General features: G+C 37.5%; 1 protein-coding gene across 4 annotated transcripts in view; it reads right to left on the bottom strand.

The window, feature by feature from the left end:
* LOC124711147 (palmitoyltransferase app-like) overlaps positions 1-27,085 on the bottom strand; it is a 156,975-nt gene that overhangs the window by 8,284 nt on the left and 121,606 nt on the right. The window lies entirely within an intron of this gene.

Raw genomic sequence — 27,085 nt, 5'->3', positions numbered from 1 at the left:
AGCGAGGATACATGGATCCACCCTCCATCGCATCAAATCCCTGATGCGCTGATGCAGCCCTGGAGAATGGCGTATTGTATCACAGCCGTCCACAATACGAGCACGAAGAGTCTCTACATTTGGTACTAGGGTTGCGTAGACAAGAGCTTTCAAATGCCCCCATAAATGAAAGTCAAGAGGGTTGAGGTCAGGAGAGCATGGAGGCCATGAGATTGGTCCGCCTCTACCAATCCATCGGTCACCGAATCTGTTGTTGAGAAGCGTACGAACACTTCGACTGAAATGTGCAGGAGCTCCATCGCGCATGAACCACATGTTGTGTCGTCCTTGTAAAGGCACATGTTCTAGCAGCACAGGTAGAGTATCCCGTATGAAATCATGATAACGTGCTCCATTGAGCGTAGGTGGATGAAACTAAAATGAGCTCTAACATGGAAATTAAGCGTTTCCGGACACATGTCCACATAACATCTTTTCTTTATTTGTGTGTGAGGAATGTTTCCTGAAAGTTTGGCCGTACCTTTTTGTAACACCCTGTATACTACCCAAGTCAAAAGCTTTCTAAAAGCCTATGAAACCCAGCAAAGTGATAATTCATACTTCCCTGCTTCATTCTATACTTTCGTTCACAATTTGCACATGGTCAAGCAGTTCTAAAGTCACCTTGTTTCTCCAAATGATTAAAGTGTAATGTTTTTTTTTTTCCATCCACGTGTACATTATGAGAAAGGGGGGGAGGGTGATGGGTCAATATTTGAGCATTGTTTGCCCCATTCTTGTGAAGCAGAAGCACTGTTCCACGCTAGGGGAATTTTCTTTTGCAAACTTTCTGAAAAGAATATTGCAAGTTCCTTTCATATTACTTTTCCTCCACTGATTTAACCATTTCTATACCGTCATGTCTATGCACCTCTCCTCTTCCGTATCTCAAATGGCTTTATATTCCTCACTTGGTACGTCTTCCAAAAGATCATTATTTTCATTATCAACTACCTATGTTGCTGATTCATTTCTGAAACTCCACAAACATTTAAAGAACTCTTAGAATGCTTGCACAGTTTTCTCTCAGTTGATAGTTATTGTGCCATCTGCCATCTTACCTGATGAAATGTGGTGTCTACCCAACAAAAGTTTGTTCAGTTTTCTTCAAGCTGTTATGTCTAATAAGTTCTTTTATAAATCTATCACATTACTATCGCTATTTGCAGATTGCCTTCTATTTTATAGCTGCCTTGTTCCATTCGGAACTTCCTTTTCTTTTGGTTTCTTCATAATTGCAACATATGCTGTCCGTACAAGTTTCTTTCATCTATATTGATATAAACTTTATTTCTATGATTCTGCATTTGCAGCACAATTTGACCTCGTACACCTATGTATTCCTAAATAAATTCTCATAATCTGCTTTGTCAGTTCTCCTTCTGGAAGACTTTATTTCTTTCTACCTTTGAATATGTTTTTACTCTGCATCTACGCAAGACATATCACCTCCAATCCCCAACATGACCAAGCCCAGTAAGGCACGGAATGTACAAGTCAGTCTTCATATTTACCTTCTGAAGAAATTGGCTTTCTGTCAATTAAGACCATGGTTTTTTGTGCCTGGCTTTTTGTCTCCTACTAGAAGAGGCATCCTCAGAAGTTATAAAGATGTATTCACATGATTCTCCAATTTAAAGCTAGCTCAGCACAGTGAACTGCTGACACTGATGTTATCTCTTATGACTAACTGATTAACACAAACATGAATACAACAGTTAAAAAATCGAATACAGCAGTTAAAAAATATAATTAAGCTTAATGGAATCTTTCAGCCAAGTAAATAATAATAATAATAATAATAATAATAATAATAATAATAATAATAATAAATCAAAATGATTTAAATCCAAATAGAGGTGTTTTGCAGGATATGCTTCCTGCAACCACCCTCGAAGGAAAACAAAGACAGAGGATGAGATGGTCAGATGAAGTTAATCGACACCTCATGTTCTGTTATTACCAAGCAACAAACCTAGGAACCAACACAACTGGATACAGATCACAAGTATACACAACATTTATTACCAGATACCCAGAACTAAAATTTTTAACATAACAACGACTAGCTGATCAGATCCGTGTAATAATCAAAAATAACAGGATACCCCAGTCAGAATTAGAAAACATCAAACAACAAGTACAACAAATACTGGAACAAAATAATGTGCAATTAGAAGAAGAAGAAAATACAGTAATGGACTCAAACATCCCAGAGAAAACAAACAAAGAACAAAACGCGTCAATTAAACAATCAGAGGAAAACGAAATCTTGAGACAGCCACCAGAACAAGCACAAATAGACAATGAAGTGACACACGTTTGATATAGAAGAAATATTTCAGCTAACATAAATAGAATACAAAGACACAAATACAGACATTAGACCATTATTTCATTGACCACCAAATAACCCACAAGTCGAAACAACAATAACAACTATCAACACAATCATACACAACACAATAAATGAAAATACAACTACTGGTTTATATAGGAGCACTCACTACACTAAATATACACAATAGGCAGAGATCACAACAAATCAACACACAGAAGAAACCCACAAAACCAGCACGGCAACACAGGCTACAGGTCAGAATAGAAAAACTGAGAAAAGACATTGGACAGCTAGCACAATTTATAAGAAATGAAATATCAGACAAAAAATTAAAAAGGTTAGATAAAATCTCACAACAAGAAGTGATAGAGCAATTAGATGAAAAGAAGCAGAAATTACAAGCATTGGCCAAACGACTTAGAAGATACAAAAAAAGTGAAAATAGAAGGAAACAAAACCAAACCTTCAACACAAACCAAAAGAAATTTTATCAAACAATAGATAACACACACATTAAAATAAACAACCCACCAAACATAACAGACATGGAACACTTCTGGAGCAACATATGGTCAAACCCGGTACAACATAACAGACATGCACGGTGGATACAGGCAGAAACAGACTCATACAAGATGATACCACAAATGCCTGAAATGATAATTTTGCACCATGAAGTCACCCGAGCAATTAATTCTACTCACAATTGGAAAGCCCCTGGGAAAGATAAAATAGCAAATTTCTGGCTAAAGAAGTTCACCTCAACACATTCACATCTAACTAAATTATTTAACAGTTACATTGCAGACCCATACACTTTCCCTGATACACTTACACATGGAATAACTTATCTGAAACCTAAAGATCAAGCAGACACAGCAAACCCAGCTAAATATCGCCCCATAACATGCCTACTAACAATATACAAAATATTAACTTCAGTCATTACACAGAAATTAATGACACATACAACACAGAACAAAATTATAAATGAAGAACAAAAAGGCTGCTGCAAAGGAGCACGAGGATGTAAAGAGCAACTGATAATAGATGCAGAGGTGACATATCAAGCTAAAACTTAACAAAGGTCGCTACACTACACATACATTGATTACCAAAAAGCTTTTGATAGTGTACCCCACTCATGGTTACTACAAATATTGGAAATATACAAAGTAGATCCAAAATTGATACAGTTCCTAAACATAGTAATGAAAAATTGGAAAACCACACTTAATGTCCAAACAAATTCAAATAATATCACATCACAGCCAATACAGATTAAGCGTGGAATATACCAAGGAGACTCATTAAGTCCTTTCTGGTTCTGTCTTGCTCTGAACCCACTATCCAACATGCTAAATAATACAAATTATGGATACAAAATTACTGGAACATACCAACACAAAATCACACATTTGCTATACATGGATGATCTAAAACTACTGGCAGCAACCAATCAACAACTCAACTAATTACTAAGATAACAGAAGTATTCAGCAATGATATAAATGTGGCTTTTGGAACAGACAAAAAGAAAAATAGCATAGTCACAGGAAAACACACTAAACAAGAAGATTACATATTGGATAACCACAGCGACTGCATAGAAGCGATGGAAAAAACAGATGCCTATAAATATCTAGGACACATACAAAAAAAATAGGAATAGATAATATAAATATTGAAGAACTAAAAGAAAAATATAGACAAAGACTAACAAAAATAATGAAAACAGAATTGACAGCAAGAAATAAGACAACAGCTATAGATACTTATGCTACACCAATATTGACCTACTCATTTGGAGCAGTAAAATGGAGTAACACAGACCTAGAAGCACTCAATACACTTACACGATCACAATGCCACAAATATAGAATACATCACATACATTCAGCAACAGAAAGATTCACATTAAGCAGAAAGGAAGGAGGAAGGGGATTCATCGACATAAGAAACCTACATTATGGACAGGTAGACAATTTAAGAAAATTCTTTCTAGAACGAGCAGAAAGTAGCAAAATACAAAAAGCAATCACTCATATAAATACATCGGCTACACCACTGCAATTTCATAACCACTTCTACAACCCTTTAGATCACATAACATCAACAGATACGAAGAAAGTAAATTGGAAAAAGAAAACACTACATGGCAAGCACCCGTATCATCTAATACAGCCACACATCGATCAAGACGCATCCAACACATAGCTAAGAAAAGGCAATATATACAGTGAGACAGGATTCATGATTGCAATACAGGATCAAACAATAAACACCAGATATTACAGCAAGCATATTATTAAAGATCCCAATACCACAACAGATAAATGCAGACTTTGCAAACAACAAATATAAACAGTAGATCACATCACAAGCGGATGTACAATACTAGCAAATACAGAATACCCCAGAAAACATGACAATGTAGCAAAAATAATACATCAACAACTTGCCATACAACATAAACTAATAAAACAACACGTTCCCACATACAAGTATGCACCATAAAATGTACTGGAGAATGATGAATACAAATTATACTGGAACAGAACCATTATAACAGATAAAACAACACCACATAACAAACCTGACATCATACTCACCAATAAAAAGAAGAAATTAACACAACTAATCGAAATATCCACACCCAATACAACAAATATACAGAAGAAAACAGGAGAAAAAATTGAAAAATACATCCAACTGGCTGAGGAAGTCAAGGACATGTGGCATCAGGATAAAGTTGACATTATACCGATTATACTATCAACTACAGGAGTCATACCACACAATATCCACCAGTACATCAACGCTATACAGCTACATCCAAACGTATATATACAACTACAGAAATCCGTAATTATTGATGTGTGTTCAATAACCTGAAAGTTCCTAAATACAATATAACATATACCGTACAGTTAAAAGGAAATCACACATGATCAAGGTCTGCGTCACTTTCCATTTTTAACTAGACTTAACGGCTGAGAAAGTAAAGAAATAATAATAATAATAATAATAATAAATGCTCATGCCCCAACAAATGAAAAAAAATTGTCTAACAAAAACAAAAGAAGAGGTAGATAAATTTTGGGACCTTCTAGAACAAACTGTGAACAGAGAAAATAAAAAGAATGTCAAAATCTTATTGGGAGATTTCAATGCTCAGTTGGGAAAAGAAAGGAAATATAAAGATATAATTGGAAAATGGAGTCCACATAAATTTACAAACAAAAACGGTCAAAGATTTGTAGAACTCTGCAGAGAACACAACCTTATATCTAAATCAACATACTTTAAGAGGAAGCCAAGTAAACTTAAAACATGGAAACATCCAGACTGGAGGAAGGGCGAGTGGTAGCTACACCATGTCTTTATGGAAAAAAATTTTCATAAGGAGATCCACAATGTTAAAGTACTGAGAGGAGTAGACACAGGCTCAGACCATTATATGGTTAAAATTAAAATCAAATTCACACCTTTAAGGAGGGACCGGAAAAACTAATAAAATAAAAAGGAGGTTTGACCCACATCAGCAAATTAAAAATAATAAGTACCAACAAATAACACAAACCATCAAATTAACAGATGATCTAGAACAACTAGTGCCTAATCTTAAAAAAGAAGCAGAGAATCTAGCTCCCTTGAACCCACGAAGGAAACATGCATGGTGGACATCAGAATGTGACAATTTCCATGAAGATAGACACCAAGCATGGTTAAAGTTTCAAACACATAAAACTGAAGAAAATGCCATCAACCTAAAAAATCAAAGAAAAAAATTCACTCAAAATCTTAGAAGAATCAAGAGAGGATTTCGTAAAGGTATTATAAAGTCTATAGAAGGTAATTATCATAAAACCAACTCCAGGAAGTACTACAAAATCTTTGGGAAACAACTACAACAATATGAGGCCCCTACACTAATACTAAAAGATGAAGATGGAAGAATGACGTACAGTAACAAGGAAAATGCAGAAATCATGGCAAAAGCATTTTACAAACTTCTGAATTGCGAGGAACCCAAAGAACCCTTACAAATCAACATAAATACCCCAATAAAAACCAAATCTAACAAACTAGACCCTCCAACTTTCCAAGAAGTAGAAGAAATTCTTAAAGAACAAGAAAATTATAAGGCATGTGGAGAAGATCAGGTTTTTGTTGAAATGTGGAAATATGCAAGTGACACAGTCAAGATCTCCTTACACATGGCTCTAACAAAAATTTGGGTAACAGAACAATTTCCCGAACTTTGGACCACAGCTATCATCCACGCACTACACAAAAAGGGAGATAAGAGCAACCCAGAAAACTACAGAGGAATCTCTCTCCTAGATTGCACATATAAAATTCTATCCAAGATCCTATATGAAAGAATCAAGGAGCAATTAGAACAGGAGTTAGGGGAATATCAAGGAGGTTTCAGACCATGGAGAAGCTGTGCAGAGCAGATAATTAGTTTAAAATTGATTATGGCATACTACAAGAAACGGAACAAACCTCTGGCAATAACATTTGTAGATTTTAAGAAGGCACATGACTGTCTCCACAGACCTTCAGTATTAAAAATTTTAAGGAATCTAGGACTCCATCCAAAACTAATTAAAATAATACAACTCACTCTAACTAACACCAAATCAAAACTGAAGTTTAGAGGAGAAATTTCAGAACCATTCCTCATAAAAACAGGCTTAAGACAAGGTGACTGCCTATCACCATTACTTTTCAACTGTGCACTGGAATGCATAATGAGTGAATGGTACAAGGACAATCCAAAGAGGATAAGAATTGTAAGTGCAAAAGATGATATTAGCTTAAACTGCTTGGGATTTGCTGCTGATCTTGCTCTCCTAGCCAACACCGTTCAAGAAGCCAGGCAACAAGTGAAATCACTACAAGAAATAGCAGAGAAAGTAGGCCTTAGAATATCATTTGAAAAAACGGAGATTATGCTAACTGATCCACCACTTGCAAACAAAATTACAATAGGAGAACAGGAAATCAAAATTGTTGATAAATTTAAATATTTAGGCGAAATAATAACATACAATCTAAATGAGAAGCCATCATGGCAAAATAGAATAAAAAACTGAACTATGCAAATTACATTACCAAAACTACATACAACAAAAAAAGTCTATCTATAGATGCAAAATTAAAACACTATAAAACAGTTACACAACCAGAAATAACGTATGCAGCTGAAACTATCTTCAAAACAACTAATACAGCAGAAATTGACAGAATACTAAAACAGAAAGAAGAATAATTAGGACATGTATAAATAAACAGTATAAAATAAATGGACATTGGAGAATAGCATCAAATGAAACAGTATATAAGAAAATAGAACCAGTCATGAGCACAATCAGGAAGAAACGCATCTCATTCTTTGGACATCTGATGAGAACTCCAGAAAACAGAATTAGTAAAAAAATAATACAAAAATTGTGGAATAGCAAGAGCGACATTAAATGGATCACAGAAATTAAGGAAGATATAAAAGAACTTCAAATTACAGTAGATGACCTAAAAAACAAGACAGAGAAAACTAGAATACTGCAAGACCCGCAAACCAGACTACAAATGAAAATCAATAAAAGGGGTACAGGAAGAGTTGTCTCAGATGAAGAAAGAAAGAAAATATCTGAAAGAATGAAGAAATATTGGGCAGACAGAAGAGCAAAACACCTTTCATATAAGAATAGCCTCTAATAATTATATTACCTAAATATATTAAGTTATTGTCGAACCAAATTGTATCCATGTGTAACAACTTGTTTAGAACTTTCTATTTTTGACTACAGTGGTCCAATGAAGGCCATAAAATAAATAATAATATAATAATAATAATAATAATAATAATAATAAAATAATAATAATAAAATAATAATAATAATATGGTGACAGCTATTTAACATCGATATATCTTCTTTTCTTAGTATTAGCAACACATTTTATTTTTCTAATATTGCCTATACCTTAAACATGGTTATTAATATAAACTATATTCAGATACATGCAATGAGGTTTAATAGAAATACAATTAGAGAGCAATTAACCACTTACGTCAATTGGTAATAAAAGTATTCTGCAGATCAGAACAGAAATAAATATGGAGTACAAAGAAGTGCTAGCTCAGCAGTTCATATATTATGCTCAAAATGGTAACAGTAAAAAACTGGTAAATTCTTACAGACAAAGTCTGGAAATATGAAAGCTGCAAGTTTTTTACCTTTTGCCATATGATTGACGGAAAAGTGTAACTTTGTAAAGTTCAAAATTATTTTCACTACAATGACTGTAAATGTGACAGAATGCAGAAACTAATGACTAGAAGATTTTTGAAGTTGTGGATGAAATATTGAGTTCCACTAGGAAGAGCAAATGTGTCATGTGCCATTATTTCTCTTGTAGAGGGTGAACTCATGAGATGTGACTTTTTCAGAGACAAAGATAACACTTCAGACATGTGTATTGTTACAAGTGTAGCACTGTCATACACCGAAATAGCACTTGTCAGAGGAATAGAGCTATGGCTTAGTTTTATCGACTATTCATGAAAACACTTTGTAATCCAGGGTAAGTTATGGTTTAGTTTTAAATGAACAACAGAATTTAAGCTTTTGTAATTATATGCTGAAGAGCCAAAGAAACTAGCACACCTGCCTAATATCCAGTAGGGGCGCTGTGAGCATGCAGAAGTGCCGCAACAAAACATGTCATGGCATGGACTTGACTAATGTCTGAAGTAGTGCTGGAGGGAACTGACACCAAGAATCCTGCAGGGCTGTCCATAAATCTGTAAGAGTATGAGGGGGTGGAGATCTCTTCTGAATAGCATATTGCAAGGCATCCCAGATATGATCAATAATGTTCGTGTCTGGGGAGTTTGGTGGCCAGCGGAAGTGTTTAAACTCAGAAGAGTGTTTAAACTCAGAAGAGTGTTACTGGAGCCATTCAGTCGCAATTCTGGATGTGTGGGGGTGTCACATTGTCCTGCTGGAATTGTTCAAATCCGTCAGAATGCACAATGGATATGAATGGATGCAGACAGGATGCTTACATACATGTCACCTGACAGAGTCGTATCTAGATATATCACGGGTCCCGTATCACTCCAACTGCACATGCTCCACACCAATACAGAAGCTCTACCAGCTTGAACAGTCACCTGCTGACATGCAGTGTCCATTGATTCATGAGGCTGTCTTCATACCCATATACATGCATCCGCTCGATACAGTTTGAAACGAGACTCATCCGACTGGGCAACATGTTTTTAGTCATCAACAGTCCAAGGTCAGTGTTGATGGGCCCAGGCAAGGTGTAATGCTTTGTGTCATGCAGTCGTCAAAGGTACACGAGTGGACCTTTGGCTCCAAAAAGTACCAGTAATGTTTCATTGAATGGTTCGCATGCTGACACTTGTTGATGGCCCAGCACCGAAATCCGCAGAAAATTGCAGAAGGGTTGCACTTCTGTCTCATTGAATGATTCTCTTCAGTCATCGTTGGTCTCTTTATTGCAGGATCTTTTTCAACTGCAGTGATGTTGGATTTCATGTCTTACCCGATTCCTGATATTCACAGTACACTCGTGAAATGGTTATATGGGTCACTTGTGTGCAGACTATAACACCATGTTCAAACTCACTAAAGTCTTGATAACCTGCCATTGTAGCAGCAGTAACCAATCTAACAATTGCGTCAGACACATGTTGTCTTATATAGGCATTGCCGACCACAGCACTGTATTCTGCCTCTTTACATGCCTCTGTATTTGAATGTATACCATTTTCTTTGGCACTTCAGTGTAGATGGACAGTAAAATCTGAATTAAAAAAATGTCACTACTAGTATGCACAACAATTTAAGATTGACTGCCATACCTCTTCGAAAAACTCCTCACACAGAATCACTTTACCTACTTACTTTGTAAAGTTTATAGATCAATATCTTGTTGAAACAAATCAATGGTCATTTTAATTCTGTTGTTTATAGGTAGCCTACAAACCAATTCCAGTTTAACATAGCTGTAAAGCTTTTTCTATGATTTTTTTACATTCCTCGAAATAAGACAGTTTTGGTTGCAAATTTTATTCATATATTTACTGCCAATGACGCATTTTGCCCTTGTGAGTCATCTTCAGATTAACGGAGTCAACATCAGTCCATTAACGTATGCATACAGCATTAAGATAACAATTTTAAGGAAACATGCTCCTAACATATAAAGCAAATAATATCATAAGGGACATAATATAGAGTCATTACATTGTTCATAATAATGTAGAAATTGCACCATTATCTGTATTATGACTACTTCTTGTAAGCCTCATCCTCCCCACCCCCACTCTCTCTCTCTCTCTCTCTCTCTCTCTCTCTCTCTCTCTCGTTGCTTAGGTAGATATCTCATGCCTATTACCCTTGGTGCTGTGTTTTCCACCCTTAGCTAGCAAATCACACAAGTTTAATACTTCATGAGTGTTACATTCTGCATTAGTTCTCCCATTCCTTTCTTCTTTTCTTTGTGAAATTTAATAGCGAGTTGTTACACCTGTGTAGGTACCTTTCCCTCAGTTATTTTCCATTCTTGCATTCTGACGATCTTGAGTGAACAGTGCATACCACTAACGTCTGGAATTTGGTGGTATCTACTAACATGGACAGGAGCACTATTTTCTTTGTAATGTAATAATAATAAATTAAACTTTATAACAGACTCTGATAATAGCTGAACTCACAACAATAAAAATGCACAACACACAATAGTAAATTACGTTATAATATGTTTCAATGAGAAAATTGTGCAATGACAGCTTCTGAGATGAGAGTATCAGATAAGTATACACCACAACTGCTGGAACTTTATTACAATACTCCTACCAATCCACGTACTAAAGTAATAAGCTTATTGTCCAAAATCATATCAGACATTTATGTCTGAACTGCTCAAATTACTTAGTTAATGGAAATTTGCTGAAAATAGTTACACTTTGCGCAAGGTGATTAAGTGAAAACAGACTGGAATCGTAGGATGCATGTGATTTTGTTCACTTTGTACTTACTAAAACTGGCATAAAATATAAAGGCGAACATGGTCCTATTTTCAGTATATAATTCCCAACAGTTCAAGAACTGGATGCTTCAAATGTCCCACACTGCTGACTCATATAACAACAATAATGTTTCATTGATTGATTACTAACACATATGTCACATACATGCAGAACATATCTCACTGTGAATCAAATTCACAAATTTATTTAACAAAAAGAACACAGTTTTCATCAAGTTCACTATTTTCTTTATATTCACATGCAAAATAAACATACAATGAGCAAAGCACAAATAACCCAATTTAGACAAGCTTCAGAGACCATACCAACTCAGTTTCTATAAATGAAACTCCAGTGTCTTTTTTTTGCCAATATTTCAATTTATAATGGGGCAAATCACGGCCATGCACACATCAAACTAATGCCTCATACACAGTGTAGTGTCCATACTTAAGACCGCATTCAATACTAGGAGGATAGAAGTGGCAGTAGCATGCAAAACTTAACTACACACATAACTTTGCTATACTTGTGTAACAGCACTCAGCAGCTATCACTCATAAGCTACCAGCAACATGCAAATGCATTTTTCTTTTTCTCTCTCTCTTTTTTAAGAAAACAATCATAACCATAAAGCCCTCACTTACCCTAAATGTTTGACCCTCCAAAGATACGGAATGAAAAGAAAAAGTAAAAGGGAATTTAAACAAAGAGAAACTCATCATCATACACATTGAAATGCATAACAACCATACAGTATTAAACAAAATTACACATGAAAATGTACATAATACTCTGGATATATGGTGCTACCAAAATGCTAAGAATAATTATAAGAACAATAAAAAAACATACATACATTACACACCGAAAAAGTATTTCAGCAAGACAAATTTGAATGCAGAAAATGCACTTCATGACCATACACAAATGTTTTTCATATCAAGCGGATACAATATCAAACGCAAATGTTGCTTTTGGTAAACTACTTTTTATGAATGTAGTGGTAAGATTATACTACTAATCATTTCTTGCAGTAATGGATTTTATAGGGAGGATAGTAGAATTGCTGTCTTATAAAAGTTAGAGTAGGATATCATTTCATTGCTTTCACGTAAAGTCTACTAGTTTCAGGGATGGAGCTTTTACCATATTACTAATGTGACAACTTACAGTTACATTTTATAACAAAGGCCATTTAAAGACAAACAAAACTGTATTTTCTTTGTTTTTGATGATATTCATCATCTGAATAATTAACAACAGACAAAAAGTAGGTAGCATGAACAATAAAACTAAATATTAATTTGATGTGTATCTCTCTATTTTTTATATTTATCACACTCACACATGGTGGCTTCCATTCTCAATAAACAAGGAATTAAAAAAAAAAAAAAAACCACAGAGGTAGAAGGCAAAAACAAAGAAACAATCAACTGTTTCCAGAAAAATAAAGGAAAAAGAAAGATTTCTCAATAAGGTATAAACACTTTAGTACTCATCAATAGTAGCAGTTGTGATAAGGCTCAAGGAAACAAATACTATATACAGCCTGTTCTTGAAATATCAGTTAAGAGAAGAGGAAAAAGGGAGGCAAATAAAGTTATGAATGGAGCAGAGGAGAAGTCCTCAAAATACTGTGTGAAGAGAATAAGATATGACAAAAGACAGGAAGAGAAGAATGAATTAGACAAGATTATAAAACTAGTAAATTAGTCAGCAACGAGCAGCACAAACAGCTGAGTGGCTGTGTGCTATAGAAATAGCACAGAAAATATGAAGCTGATAGGGAAGATACTCATGTGATTTAATATATACCATGTTTATCCATCGGCAAATCATCAGTATACCCTTTTCCTTCTGGTCTGATTTATAAGTTCGTTGGTTGTTTACTAATTCCAAGAAAACACACAAAATTCCAAAAATAAATTTCACAGGCTTCCATTAGAGTTAGCTCAGCAAAAAATGTAATGTTTTGATGAGGTCCATTCTATTTTCTTCTGGATCAGCAGAGAATTGTATTACTGTGCATCACTGTCAAAGATTATGTGAGTGAACTGCACAGGTTTTTACCCCACAAATACTTAGCTAGTGGCCCATAAGCTTTACACTAGTTCAAATTAATTGGAAAACTGGTGAGAGTAAAACAGATAGAGCGTTGACAGAAATGTTACTGAAGCAATTTCACTTTAACCTGAAATAATAATCCCATGAAAACAACTAAAACCAATTCCCTAAGGAACCAATATCAACAAAATTATTTACAAATCGTAAAATGATTTTTTTGCAAGTAAGACTGTGGTTCTCTCATAGCATTCCCTCAAACTACTATTACCATATCTCCATATTTAAATATCATGTTCTCAGGGCCTCTGAAAAGGTTTTAATGAAATCAGAAGTCTAATGAAATTAGAAGTCGAGAACACCATCGACTTTGAATATGCAAGAGGTTCTCCCCCCCCACCATGATATACATATATTCATTTTGTGAGTTGTTCACAGCTTATAACATTCCTCACTTCTCAAGCTCCACAGTGTAGGACCTTCCAAATCCCCCTCACCCCCTTCCAGAGATGGCTATACCACAGTAACTTCTTCCTCTTAATAGCTTCCATTATGTTCTCTTCCATTTCTATCATTTTTCTGATTTCTTAATTTCGGATATGTTATAATCCTGAGATTCCAGCATTTCATCTCCAGTAACATCTGCGAACTTTGGATTCTGCTAGGTGAACATATTCGTAGCTACTCCACACTGTCTTTTAGATAATTGTAATGGGGTCCTTTCTGTATCTGGTATGCTTCCATTATTATGAGACACAAATAAGTTCTAATGTTTTGAATATTACTATTATTTAGTGAGAGCAACAGCTGTCACTCAGCAATGGAAATGGGGCAATTGGACAAACTAATGAAAACTAGCAAGGGCATTTGGAAATGAAATGGTAATTCTTCAAAAAATTTGTTACTTTTTAGACTAAGATTTCAGGATCATATAACCTGTCTAGTTTATTACTAAAAGAAGTGATAGTGCTATCAGCATCCACTGTGCATAAATAGATTTCCTATTAAAAGTCAACACCACTGGAATCAGATCTCATTACTAAATTCTAATTTGTAGGAATTCACCATAAAATTTTTGATGTATATTTCATTAGTAGTACTGTCACTTGTAAATTGTTTTTTTACTCCAAAGGAACAATTTGAATAATTCTGTAATTACACATCGGCTACATCTAGCGGTAAGTTTTTTGACTGCCTACTGATATGTATGTCTGGTGGCTGACTCTCCAATCATTGAACGAATCATGATCACTGTTATGGTTTCTGCACCATGCATCAAAACTTAGAACAGGATGAAGAGACACTGTCATCATCTTGTGATTCAGAAAATATCATTAAATACCAACAATAGTTTTTAAAACAAGCCTACAGCAAAACATTATAAGATAATGATTCCAGCAGTGATAATACGGAATGGTGTTCTGTAGCTTAATTCTGGACAAGCTACATGACTTGGAATTACACTTTCAGAAATAAAGTTGTTTCTTTCTGCTTTTCTATTTCTCTAATGATACAAAATTTACTAACAGTGCAAAGAAAGAGAATCTTCGGAAGAATTAAAACCTCTTGCTGACAAGTTGTCTTATCGCATCATATTTTTACTTTATCTAAAATTTTATCACTGGTCTGGATGCTTTGTTCTGTTCACAGTTGTTACAAAATAAAGAATACAAATGAAAGGATTACTTTATCAAACAGTTAAGTACTCAAAGAGAACCTGCTCCAACTTTTGGAATCCGATTTCTTTCCTGTCTGCTGGATAAGAGCGAAAAGAGAGACAGACAATTCAAAGGAAATGAAATAAGTAAATAACAGACAGACAAGAAGCCCAAATGAACAATTTGAGATGTCTAAGTAGAGACGAAAAGTCGCTCAACTTTGCTGAGCACAAGGCCAGAAGAACTTTCGCTTAACTTAATCTCTCGAAGCTAACTCATTATATTTTTTCATTATATCTGCAGTCATGTTATGTTAATGACTCAGTTACTAGGTTTAAAACTAGCCTACCTACTGGGTAGGTGGGTGGATTGTGTGTGTGTGTGTGTCAAATTATCTGAAGAAAGAAATTTGTGAATTTTATCATATCACTAAATGCTTTGTCATTCTAAGAAGGACCACCAAAAGTTGACTGAAAATTCTACTTTTGTTCTATAGATTCTATTGAATTTTAGAGAATGATATGGCTAATATCCAGGAGGATTTCAATCATGTATGTTTCTGTTCAGACATTATTGAAGTTTTGTCAGGAAAGTCCTGCTGGAAACGAAATAAATATCTTACTGACCAGCAGAAAAATATTTAACAAATTTCTGAGATGATCATTGACATAATGTTTTCACAGCAATTTTGAGAAACTGGCAAACTTTTGTTTAATTACTCCAAATACTGAAATACCAATTTTACACCATAAAACTGTGGTCTGCTTAACATCACCACAAAGCCTCATCCAAGTATTCATAACATTAAAGAAATTCAAACACTGGAAAATTCAGAATGGAATGTAACAATATTACAGAAGGAAACTTGCTACTCACCATATAGCAGAGATGCTGAGTCGTGATAGGCACAACAAAAAGATTCACACAATTATAGCTTTTGGCCATTAAGGTGTTTGTCAGCAATACACACACACACACACACACACACACACACACACACACACACACACACACACACACCTGCAGTCTCAGATAACTGAAACTACACTGCGAGCAGCAGCACCAGTGCATGATGGGAGTGGCGACTGGGTGGGGTAAGGAGGGGAAGGGACAGTATGGTGAGGGTGGTGGACAGTGAAGTGTTGCAGTTTAGATGGAGGACAGGAGATAAGGTGGGGAGCTGGAAGTAGTGGAAAGGAGAGAAATAAAAAGAAATTAAAAAAACTGGGTGTGGCAGTGAAAAGATGGCTGTGTAGTGCTGGAATGGGAACAGGGAGGGGCTGCATGGGTGAGGACACTGACTAACGAAGGTTGAGGCCAGGAGGGTTACAGGAACGTGGGATGTATTCCAGGGAAACTTCCCACCTGTGCAATTCAGAAAAGCTGGTGTTGGTGGGAAGGATCCATATGGCACAGGCTGTGAAGCAGTCATTAAGATGAGGGATATCATGTTTGGCAGTGTGTTCAGCAACAGGGTGGTCCACTTGTTTTTTGGCCACAGTTAGTCGGTGGCCATTCATGCGGACAGACAGCTTGTTGGTTGTCATGCCTACATAGAATGCAGCACAGTAGCTGCAGTTTAGCTTGTAAATCCCATGACTGGTTTCACAGGTAGCCCTGCCTTTGATGGGATAGGTGATGTTAGTGATCAGACTGGAGTAGGTGGTGGTAGGAGGATGTATGGGACAGGTCTTGCAACTAGGTCTCTTACAGAGGTATGAGCCATGATGTAAGGGATTGGGAGCAGGGGTTGTGTAAGGATGGACGAGTATATTGTGAAGGTTTGATGGATGGTGGAATACCACTGTAGAAGGGGTGGGGAGGATATTGGGCAGGACATTTCTTATTTCATGGAACGATGAGAGGTAATTGAAACCCTGGTGGAGAATGTATTTCAGTTGCTCCAGTCCTGGATGGTACTGAGTTAGGAGGGGAATGCTCCTCTGTGGTAGGACTGTGGTACTTTGAGAGGTGGTGGGAGACTGGAAAGATAAGGCACGGGAGATTTGTTTTTGTACAAGATTAGGAGGATAATTACGGTCAGTGAAGGCCTCAGTGAGACCCTCAGTATATTCTGACAGGGACTGCTTGTCACTGTACACGCGACGACCATGGGTGGCTACGCTGTACGGTAGGGACTTCTTGGTATGGAATGGGTGTCAGCTGTTGAAGTGGAGGTATTGCTGGTGGTTAGTAGGTTTGATATGGATGGAGATACTGGTATAGCCATCTCTGAGGTGGAGGTCAACATCTAGGAAGCTGGTTTGTTGGGTTGAGTAGGACCAGTTGAAGCAAGTGGGGGAGAAGTTGTTGAGGTTCTGGAGGAACGTGGATAGGGTGCCCTCACCTTCAATCCATATAGCAAAGATGTCATCAATGTATCTGAATCAGGTGAGGGGTTTAGGATCCTATGTTTTTAGGAAGGATCCTCTAGATGGCCCATGAATAGTTTGGCATAGGATGGTGCCACGTGAGTGCCCATAGCCGTATCGGGGGTATGGTTATCGGCACTCGCATGGCACCGTCCTATGCCAACCTATTCATGGGCCATCTAGAGGAATCCTTCCTATACACCCAGATTCGTAAACTCCTGCTATCTGGATTGAAGGTGAGGGCACCCTATCCACGTTCCTCCAGAACCTCAACAATTCTCCCCCACTTGCTTCAACTGGTCCTACTCAACCCAACAAACCAGCTTCCTAGATGTTGACCTCCACCTCAGAGATGGCTATATCAGTACCTCCATCCATATCAAACCTACTAACCACTAGCAATACCTCCACTTCAACAGCTGACACCCATTCCATACCAAGAAGTCCCTACCGTACAGCCTAGCCACCCGTGGTCGTCGCGTGTACAGTGACAAGCAGTCCCTGTCAAAATATACTGAGGGTCTCCCTGAGGCCTTCACTGACCGTAATTATCCTCCTAATCTTGTACAAAAACAAATCTCCCGTGCCTTATCTTTCCAGTCTCCCACCACCTCTCAAAGTACCACAGTCCTACCACAGAGGAGCATTCCCCTCCTAACTCAGTACCATCCAGGACTGGAGCAACTGAAATACATTCTCCACCAGGGTTTCAATTACCTCTCATCGTTCCATGAAATAAGAAATGTCCTGCCCAATATCCTCCCCACCCCTTCTACAGTGGTATTCCACCATCCATCAAACCTTCACAATATACTCGTCCATCCTTACACAACCCCTGCTCCCAATCCCTTACATCGTGGCTCATACCTCTGTAAGAGACCTAGTTGCAAGACCTGTCCCATACATCCTCCTACCACCACCTACTCCAGTCTGATCACTAACATCACCTATCCCATCAAAGGCAGGGCTACCTGTGAAACCAGTCATGGGATTTACAAGCTAAACTGCAGCTACTGTGCTGCATTCTATGTAGGCATGACAACCAACAAGCTGTCTGTCCGCATGAATGGCCACCGACTAACTGCGGCCAAAAAACAAGTGGACCACCCTGTTGCTGAACACACTGCCAAACATGATAACCCTCATCTCAATGACTGCTTCACAGCCTGTGCCATATGGATCCTTCCCACCAACACCAGCTTTTCTGAATTGCACAGGTGGGAAGTTTCCCTGGAATACATCCCACGTTCCTGTAACCCTCCTGGCCTCAACCTTCGTTAGTCAGTGTCCTCACCCATGCAGCCCCCTCCCTGTACCCATTCCAGCACTACACAGCCATCTTTTCACTGCCACACCCAGTTTTTTAATTTCTTTTTATTTCTCTCCTTTCCACTACTTCCAGCTCCCCACCTTATCTCCTGTCCTCCATCTAAACTGCAACACTTCACTGTCCACCACCCTCACCATACTATCCCTTCCCCTCCTTACCCCACCCAGTCGCCACTCCCATCATGCACTGGTGCTGCTGCTCGCAGTGTAGTTTCAGTTATCTGAGACTGCAGATGTGTGTGTGTGTGTGTGTGTGTGTGTGTGTGTGTGTGTGTGTGTGTGTGTATTGCTGACAAACACCTTAATGGCCAAAAGCTATAATTGTGTGAATCTTTTTGTTGTGCCTATCACGACTCAGCATCTCCGCTATATGGTGAGTAGCAACTCTCCATCTCTAATATTGTAACATTAAAGAAAGGAAGTAAAGTTTTTCAGTGTTTATATGCCAGTCAAAATAGTGCCAAAGGGGTATGACAGCAAGGTATCAGGAGCTCTTAATCAGGAATTAAAAGTTACAGACTACTACTTTTAAACACTGGTCATGAATGAAGGTCACAACAAAGTAAATTCATGGTGGTGGAACTGAATGTACCTGGTCATTTGCTATGTCATACTTATTACAGCCAATTTGGTTCACAACACAATCTAGTAATTGAAACAATTATATCAGAAAGTGGAGTTTGAGATGCCACTCTTAGCATTATCAGCAAGCTAAACAGTACATCTCATAACAGTCCACTCAGTGACATAGAGATTCTTTGCATTCTTGAGGGATCTGAAAGTGATCTTAGCAATCTTCTTGATGCTGATGGCATGGTTGAAGACAACACTTACAATTTATCTGATCCAGGCAAGAAGGCTTCTGTGATTTTGTTTTTTTGTTTTATACATATGTGCATGTCATGAAATAATATAATACAATGTTTTTATTCATGTTTCTTTGCTATTATGTTACATACATGTTCATGTTCACTCATAATTTATTTATTATTTGAGAATCAAGTGTGTTTAATGAAAGAGTAACGTAAGCTACTGCTGGGCCCACAGAAACTGAGAGGCACTTGCAAGTAGCAAATGACAGAGGATGAAAATGGTCAAGAACTAGGTCAGTGCAGAAAAATGACTGGAACAAAAGGGATGATATTCAAAATAGTATTTGAATTTATACTGGCCTTATTGCAAATATACACATGGATACAAACGTGAAGAGTAAAAGTGATCTGGAAGATTTATTTTACTATTTTGTCGATGATGAGCTGGAACACCTCATGAAAGAGCAGACAAACCTGTACGAAGGGCAGAAAATACAAAGAAAACAACACCTTAATCAACTACAGCCAAATGGCACACTAGTGGTGCAAAACAGCCGCTCTGGACTACATTTGAAAATTTACTGCTATCATTTTAGATTTGAATGTTAGCGAGCAACCATCAATTGCAGATCATTGGAGCATAGCTCCAGTAGCATCATGCAGTTTCTGTCTGACCATAATGAGTAGAAATAGGTTTTTACTAATATGTTCGAACTTCCACACGAATGGTAAAAATTCATGTGAAAGCTAAAGGTGAACCAGGATTGATTCGCTATTTGAAATATGGCAGAATATGACAAAATATGTCACTGATGCGAGAGAGGATATCAAGGCAAATATAACCTCACAATTAATGAAGGGATGCATCCATTTCAGGGATGTCTTTGTTTCAAACAGTATATGCCACAGAAGGAACACTGATACTGAATAATATGTGCTTGTGGAAGCAGAATCAGAATGTATTTGATATTTTGATGTATCCTGTGGCAGGACAATGCTGTGATGAATGTAGGGCTAAGACTTCTTGATAAGTTAGCAGTACGGCCACACAATGTTAACTGATCGGTACTATACAAGTGTACAGCCATCGACAGCTCTTGAAAGAAAGTGCACTACTCTCACTGTTAGCATTAAAAAGTAAACAAGAAGAATGCTGCCTGCCTCCTAAATCACTTGAACAGACAGAAACAGTTAGCCACTGTGAAGGAAAGACAACAGACATTTATATGATAAGCACAACGTACAGAGGAGACATACCCTCCTATACTGACAGAAGGGAAGGGGTGAATCAGACTAGTGGCAATCATTGATTACAATAAAAACAAGCTTGGTGTTGACTCCAGTGGCCAGAGAATGTCACATGGAATATTCAACCATTGCTCTTTGAAGTGGTGAACAAAGCCTTTGTTGCACCTAATTCTCACTGCTGTTTCAGATTAGTTTGTATTAAATACACAGTTCATGAAGAAGAAAATTAGTACCAGCCAATTCACTAGTTCTGTTTGCAAAGATCTGTCAATGATATGTTACTAACACTCAACTTCCACAAGTGCTACTGAGATTTCACAGGTGATTAGAAATTATTTCCTGTAAAAAGAGTACCAATACAATCAGAGGGGGAAAAAAGAAGCACAGAATGCATATGGAGTGTGCTCAGGAAGAGAGAAGAAAGAAGGAGTAGCCAAAAGGAAAGGTAAATCATTTCTGTGTGGTGTATGCAAAGTGGTGTTTTGTGTGCAACGACATTGCCAGCTCTACCACACAAAAAATAACTATGTCAAACATTAAGTTGTTATCGTAATATATTCTTCCTTTTCACCGTATACATAGATTTAAATATGTACTTTTGCTCTTAAATTATAAATGAAATGCTAATATAAACCTTTATTCACCTGAGGAAGGCAGTCTTTCTCTTGACCTCTGATGATCAGAGGTTTACCAGAAGAAAAATATATTTTATGCTTATTTAAAAAAGCATCTGATGCACTTTATTTTTAAGTGTGAAAATTAGTTTCATTTTTTTCCAGTGCAGAGGGTCAAATTAGAGATAAACTCAGAAATCTGTCTTAATGACAACATGGGGAAGGCTCCAGGCAGAGCTGCATGTATACAAACTGTCACAGGTTAACGTATTCTGTTGCTTGAGGGTGGGTATCTCATTTATGAGGACACATTCATCTGCTACTTGTCAATGTCTTAAGTGAAAAGCTCAGTAAACATGAGGTGAAGGATATAACAGGCTGCTATTGGGATGAGTATGTTTAAATAAGTGACTAGCACTCAAAGTGTTAAATCTTTGCCGTCTTGCAGCATTGCTCAGCTGGTGGTTAGAACAGCATGAGTAAGTTTGTATTCTTGTTTGCTACTTCAAGAAATAAATACTCAGAAATCTGTCTTAATGACAACATGGGGAAGGCTCCAGGCAGAGCTGCATGTATACAAACTGTCACAGGTTAACGTATTCTGTTGCTTGAGGGTGGGTATCTCATTTATGAGAACACATTCATCTGCTACTTGTCAATGTCTTAAGTGAAAAGCTCAGTAAACATGGCAATTGTTAACTCATGCACCCTGGAGACCTGACATGAGCCCACCAGACTTTCATTATTCTTGAAGCAGGGAGTCCCTAAGAGCTGACATGGTTATTCACCAGGACAAAGGTTTCTGCTGCCACTACACAAACCATTCATCAGCTGAATATGTTGATGGAATTGTTAAAATTTCCCTAATGTTGGGATGTGGTCACTGAGAAGCAGCAAGATTATCTCTTTACAGCCCTTCAGTACAATGCTAAGAAAAACACATAACATGGAAATAAATAAATAAAATGAGTGCATCATTTATGAATGACCTTAGTATCAAAATTTTTAGTACAAGGGAATGAGGAAAAAATACTTTCCATTTCATAGACAAATGTAAGGAGAAGTGCTAGAAGAAACAGAAACATAATGGAGAAAGGAAATAAAAATGGAAATGAGTAAATGGAAGAGGAAGAGCAGGAGGAGGAGGAGGAGAAGGAGACTGTGGTAGAAACTGTAGAACGTAAAAAGTAATGAATAATACTCAAAGTAAAACTGAAAAGATAATTTTCTGAACTAAACCACAGAGAAACAATTATTTTTGAAAGGAGACAAAAAACTGAAGTAGAATGGAGATTAAATTTGTGTGCCACCTCATCTTTCTCTGTTTCTACTTTCATTTATTCTATATAATTCTCATTTTTATATGCCTCTCTCATTCTTACTAACCATGATGCCAATTTATATTTACTTTAAATTTGGTATTTTGTGTGATTTTCGCTTGAAACAATCATCATTCTGACCTGCACTTTTTCTTGTGATTTTTCTGGCAACTTCTCCATCTATGCCACCTAGCCTGCTTATGGATATTCATAGTTCTTCAGTTGTGGTACTTTCCCTGTAATCATAACCATATCTCATTTGCCCCCTGCCTCACCTCACTGTCACTTGAAATCTTCTCCTGTTTCTTCCATATGTCTAGTAGTTTCCAATGATTATAAAAGTTATGCTATTGCATTAGTTGACAGGAAGCACATAAAAAGTGAAAAAAGGAAAGGTGGCAGCAGGGTGTTGCAGCTCTGGAGGTGGGCAGAGCTCAGTAGTGAAGTAGGCATCCTCCATAGTCCTTGTTCACTATCCACAGTGTCTCTACTGTAATTTTTATTACTCTTTGTTAACATTAGCTTTAACATGAATCAGAGTGAAAAATTATTTCACAGCTAGTACATTCTGCATTTTAAAGATGTGATTAATGCAGAAGCATGTGCACAGAATACAGCCTCTCAGTTATTTAAATTAATCATCCACGAGACAATATGAATATGACTAAGCTAGCTCCATACACAGATCCATAATTGTTATACGTGAAAAACTTGAATTATATGCACAACACACATCTGATAGAAAATCCCACTGCGGAGATGGAAATAAACTCATTGTAAGTAAATAAAACAATATTTCAGAGGAACAGAAAATCAAGCCTGCATAATATACGACTTAACACACCTATCACACAAATAGCAGCATTGCAATAACCATTTGTAAGATACTACAGAGAGACCAAGGAGAAATTTGGAATGGAATTATAGTTCACAGAGAAGAAATTAAAACTGAGGTATGCCTATAACATTGTAGTTTTATCAAATTCACAACAGACCTAGATCAGTTGAAAAAATGGATAGTGTTTTGAAAAGAGGTTATAAGATGAATATCAACAACAGTAAAACAAATATAACTGAATGTAGTCAAATTAATACAAATTATGTTGAGGGAATCAGATTACAAAATGAAAAATTAAGAGTAACAGACGAGTTTCAATATTTGGGCAGAAAAATAATTAATGATAGCCAAAGTAGAGAGGATGTAAAATGTAAACTGACAATAGCAAGAAAAGCATATCTGAAAAATAGAAATTTGTTAATGTTCAATATAAATTTAAGCATTAGAAATTCTTATTTGAAGATAGATTTCTGGAGTACAGCTCTGTATGTAAACAGAAAGTAAATGATAAACACTTTAGATGAGACACGAATAGAAGTTTACGAGATGTGTTTCTACAGAAGAATGCTAAAGACTAGATGGTTGGATAGTGTAACTAAGGAAGACATACAGAACTGAAGAGAAAAGGAATTTGGTTAATAAAAGTGGTCAGCTGATAGGACACACCCTAAGGGATACAGAAATTCCCAATTTGGTAATGAAATGTACAAGGTAAAAATTGTAGAGGGAGACCAAGCAAGTTCTATATGCAAACCCACAATTGTTCATACAAAGAATTTGAATTACATAAATAACTGCTGCAAAACACTACTGCAGATACGAAAAGAAACTGCAGTAATGATTCAAACCAATGTAACCAAATAAAGCTATAACTTAGAACATTAAGAAAATCCTGAATAATGTTGTCAGTTACAAATGATCAAAAGCACAATATAAAAATTAACACCAACCATACAGATAGTAGTAATAACCAACTGTAAAACACACACACACACACACACACACACACACACACACACACACACACACACACACACACGGACATTTCTCAAATTTTTAAGCTTCAAAAGCAAACAAACTATGTATTGTTCCCCTAATATTTCTTTATTATTAACCAAACCAGTTTTTTACTTGCAAAGTCATCACGAGATAGCTAACCGCACCTGCTGCCTAATTAAACAGTTTCTATTACCTGGCATTTTCCTCTTTATATCAGAACTTAATTAGCATAAATATTATTTCTCAGTTAAAGATTGTCAAATGAGACCTCACTTAGGAACATTTGTTGCTGGTTGCAGTCACCCTCAGCAATCTTTTCTTGGAAGTTTCAAAATGTATGTAATAATTGTCTTTTCCACAATTTGATTCTTAAGAATTATATAAAAGTCCCTAATGCAACTCTCTTTGCTGGCTTAACATCAGATGGGTTGACTGTCATTCTGCCACCACTTAACTCCCCCCCCCCCCCCCCCCCCCCCTGAAGAAACTGAATTAACTGATCACATTCAGTTTTTTCATCCTACACCATGACCCATTCCTCCTCTCATCAATTGGCCTTTCTACCCCTAATGACTGGGAGCTCACTTAACAGTGGCTACACCCTCCCCCTCACCACCACCACACCTATGAAATTAAACTTTTAACAAAGTTATAAAAAGGATAGTTGCTACTCACCATATGGTGGAGATGCCGAGTCGCAGATAGGCACAACAAAAGGACTGCCAGGAAGTGAGCTTCCAGCCAACAAGGGCTTCTTTGGAAACACACACACACACACACACACACACACACACACACACACACACACACACACACACACACAACTCTCGTACACACGACCACAGTCTCTGGCTGCTGAGGTTAAACTGAAAGCAGCAGTGGCATGACGGGAGAAGCAACAGGCTGGTGGGGGTAAGGAGGAGGGAGGGCCACGGATAGCAAGGGAGGGGCTGTGGACAGTAAAGTGCTGCTAATGAGAGCATACAGGGCTGAGGTTGGAGAGAATAGGGTAGCTAGGTGCAGTCGGGAGGTTAGACTGCAACTAGCTGCCCTAACCTTTCCCCACCTCGTTCTTGTATGCCTGTATGCTCCTACTGGCAGCATTTCCCCCCTTCCGAATCCCAGTCTCCTCCTTACCACCTCCCCCCCCCCCCCCCCCCCCCTCCTCCCACCAGGTTGCTTCTCCCATAAAGCGCTGTTTTAGTCGCAGTCTGGTCTCAGTGGCCAGAGACTGTGGTCTCGTGTGTGTGTGTGTGTGTGTGTGTGTGTGTGTGTGTGTGTGTTTCGAATGAAGGCCTTGTTGGCCAAATGCTTACTTTCTGACAGTCTTTTTGTTGTGCCTGTGACTCATCATCTCCATTATATGATTAGTAGCAACTATCCTTTTCAGACATTACTACATTCCACCCTGAATTTTCATTGTTTGAAATTAAACTTTTAGGTGGAGCAAAACTGAATTATTGAAAGAATATTATTTTTGTCATATATATACGGGCCACTGACCATGGTGAAATGAGGTGATGTGCATGCCTCAATGATACAGTAGCCTTTAGCACAGCTGTACCCAGAATAGAGAAGTATTTGTGGTGTGACCAAACATACATGTGGTTCCTGAAGATGGCAAAGCCATTTATAGCTGTATGGGACGGGGGACGATTTGGGGGGGGAGGGGGGGGAGGAGGGGTGGGGGGGAGGGTGGGTGGGGGGTTGGGGGGGCGGGGGGAGGAGGGGGGGAGGGAGCGGCAACAGCCAGGACGACTGACTGATCCGGCATTGTAGCATTAGCCACCACGGTCTTGCTATGCTCGTACTGTGAATGGCTGAAAGCAAGGGGAAACTACAGCCATTACATTTTCTGAGGGCATGCAGCTCTACAGTACTGTTAAATGAACAGGACTTCTTGTCACATGAGTACAGGGTTACAAATCCAAAATCAAACACAGGTAAGGCAAGAGGGGGTCTAAAAATGAATACGAAAATAGGAATATGCATACGCTACTATGAACAACACAGTTAACACATTCACAGCCAAGACAGACAAAAAGCCAACACCCACCACAACACTACAATTTTATATGCTAACTACATCTGTAGATGATAAAGAAATTGAAAGAAACTGTAAAGAGATACAAGAAATTATTCAGATAGTTAGGGAGATGAAAAATTAACAGCGATGGAATTTGGCAGTAGGGAAAAGACAAGGAGGAATAGTAAGAAAACATGGACTGGATGAATGACGCCATCTGATAAAATTTTGCATAGAGCATAATTTAATCATCACTAGCAACTGGTTTAAGAATCACAGAAGGTTTTATATCTGATCTGGGGATGCAGCCAAGTTTCAAATAGAATACATAATGCTAAAACACAGACTAAAAA

This window comes from Schistocerca piceifrons, chromosome 8 (assembly GCF_021461385.2).
Source record: "Schistocerca piceifrons isolate TAMUIC-IGC-003096 chromosome 8, iqSchPice1.1, whole genome shotgun sequence".
Lineage (NCBI taxonomy): Eukaryota > Metazoa > Arthropoda > Insecta > Orthoptera > Acrididae > Schistocerca > Schistocerca piceifrons.
The sequence above is the reverse complement of the archived record's forward strand: the minus strand, read 5'-3'. Positions and strand labels throughout refer to the sequence as shown.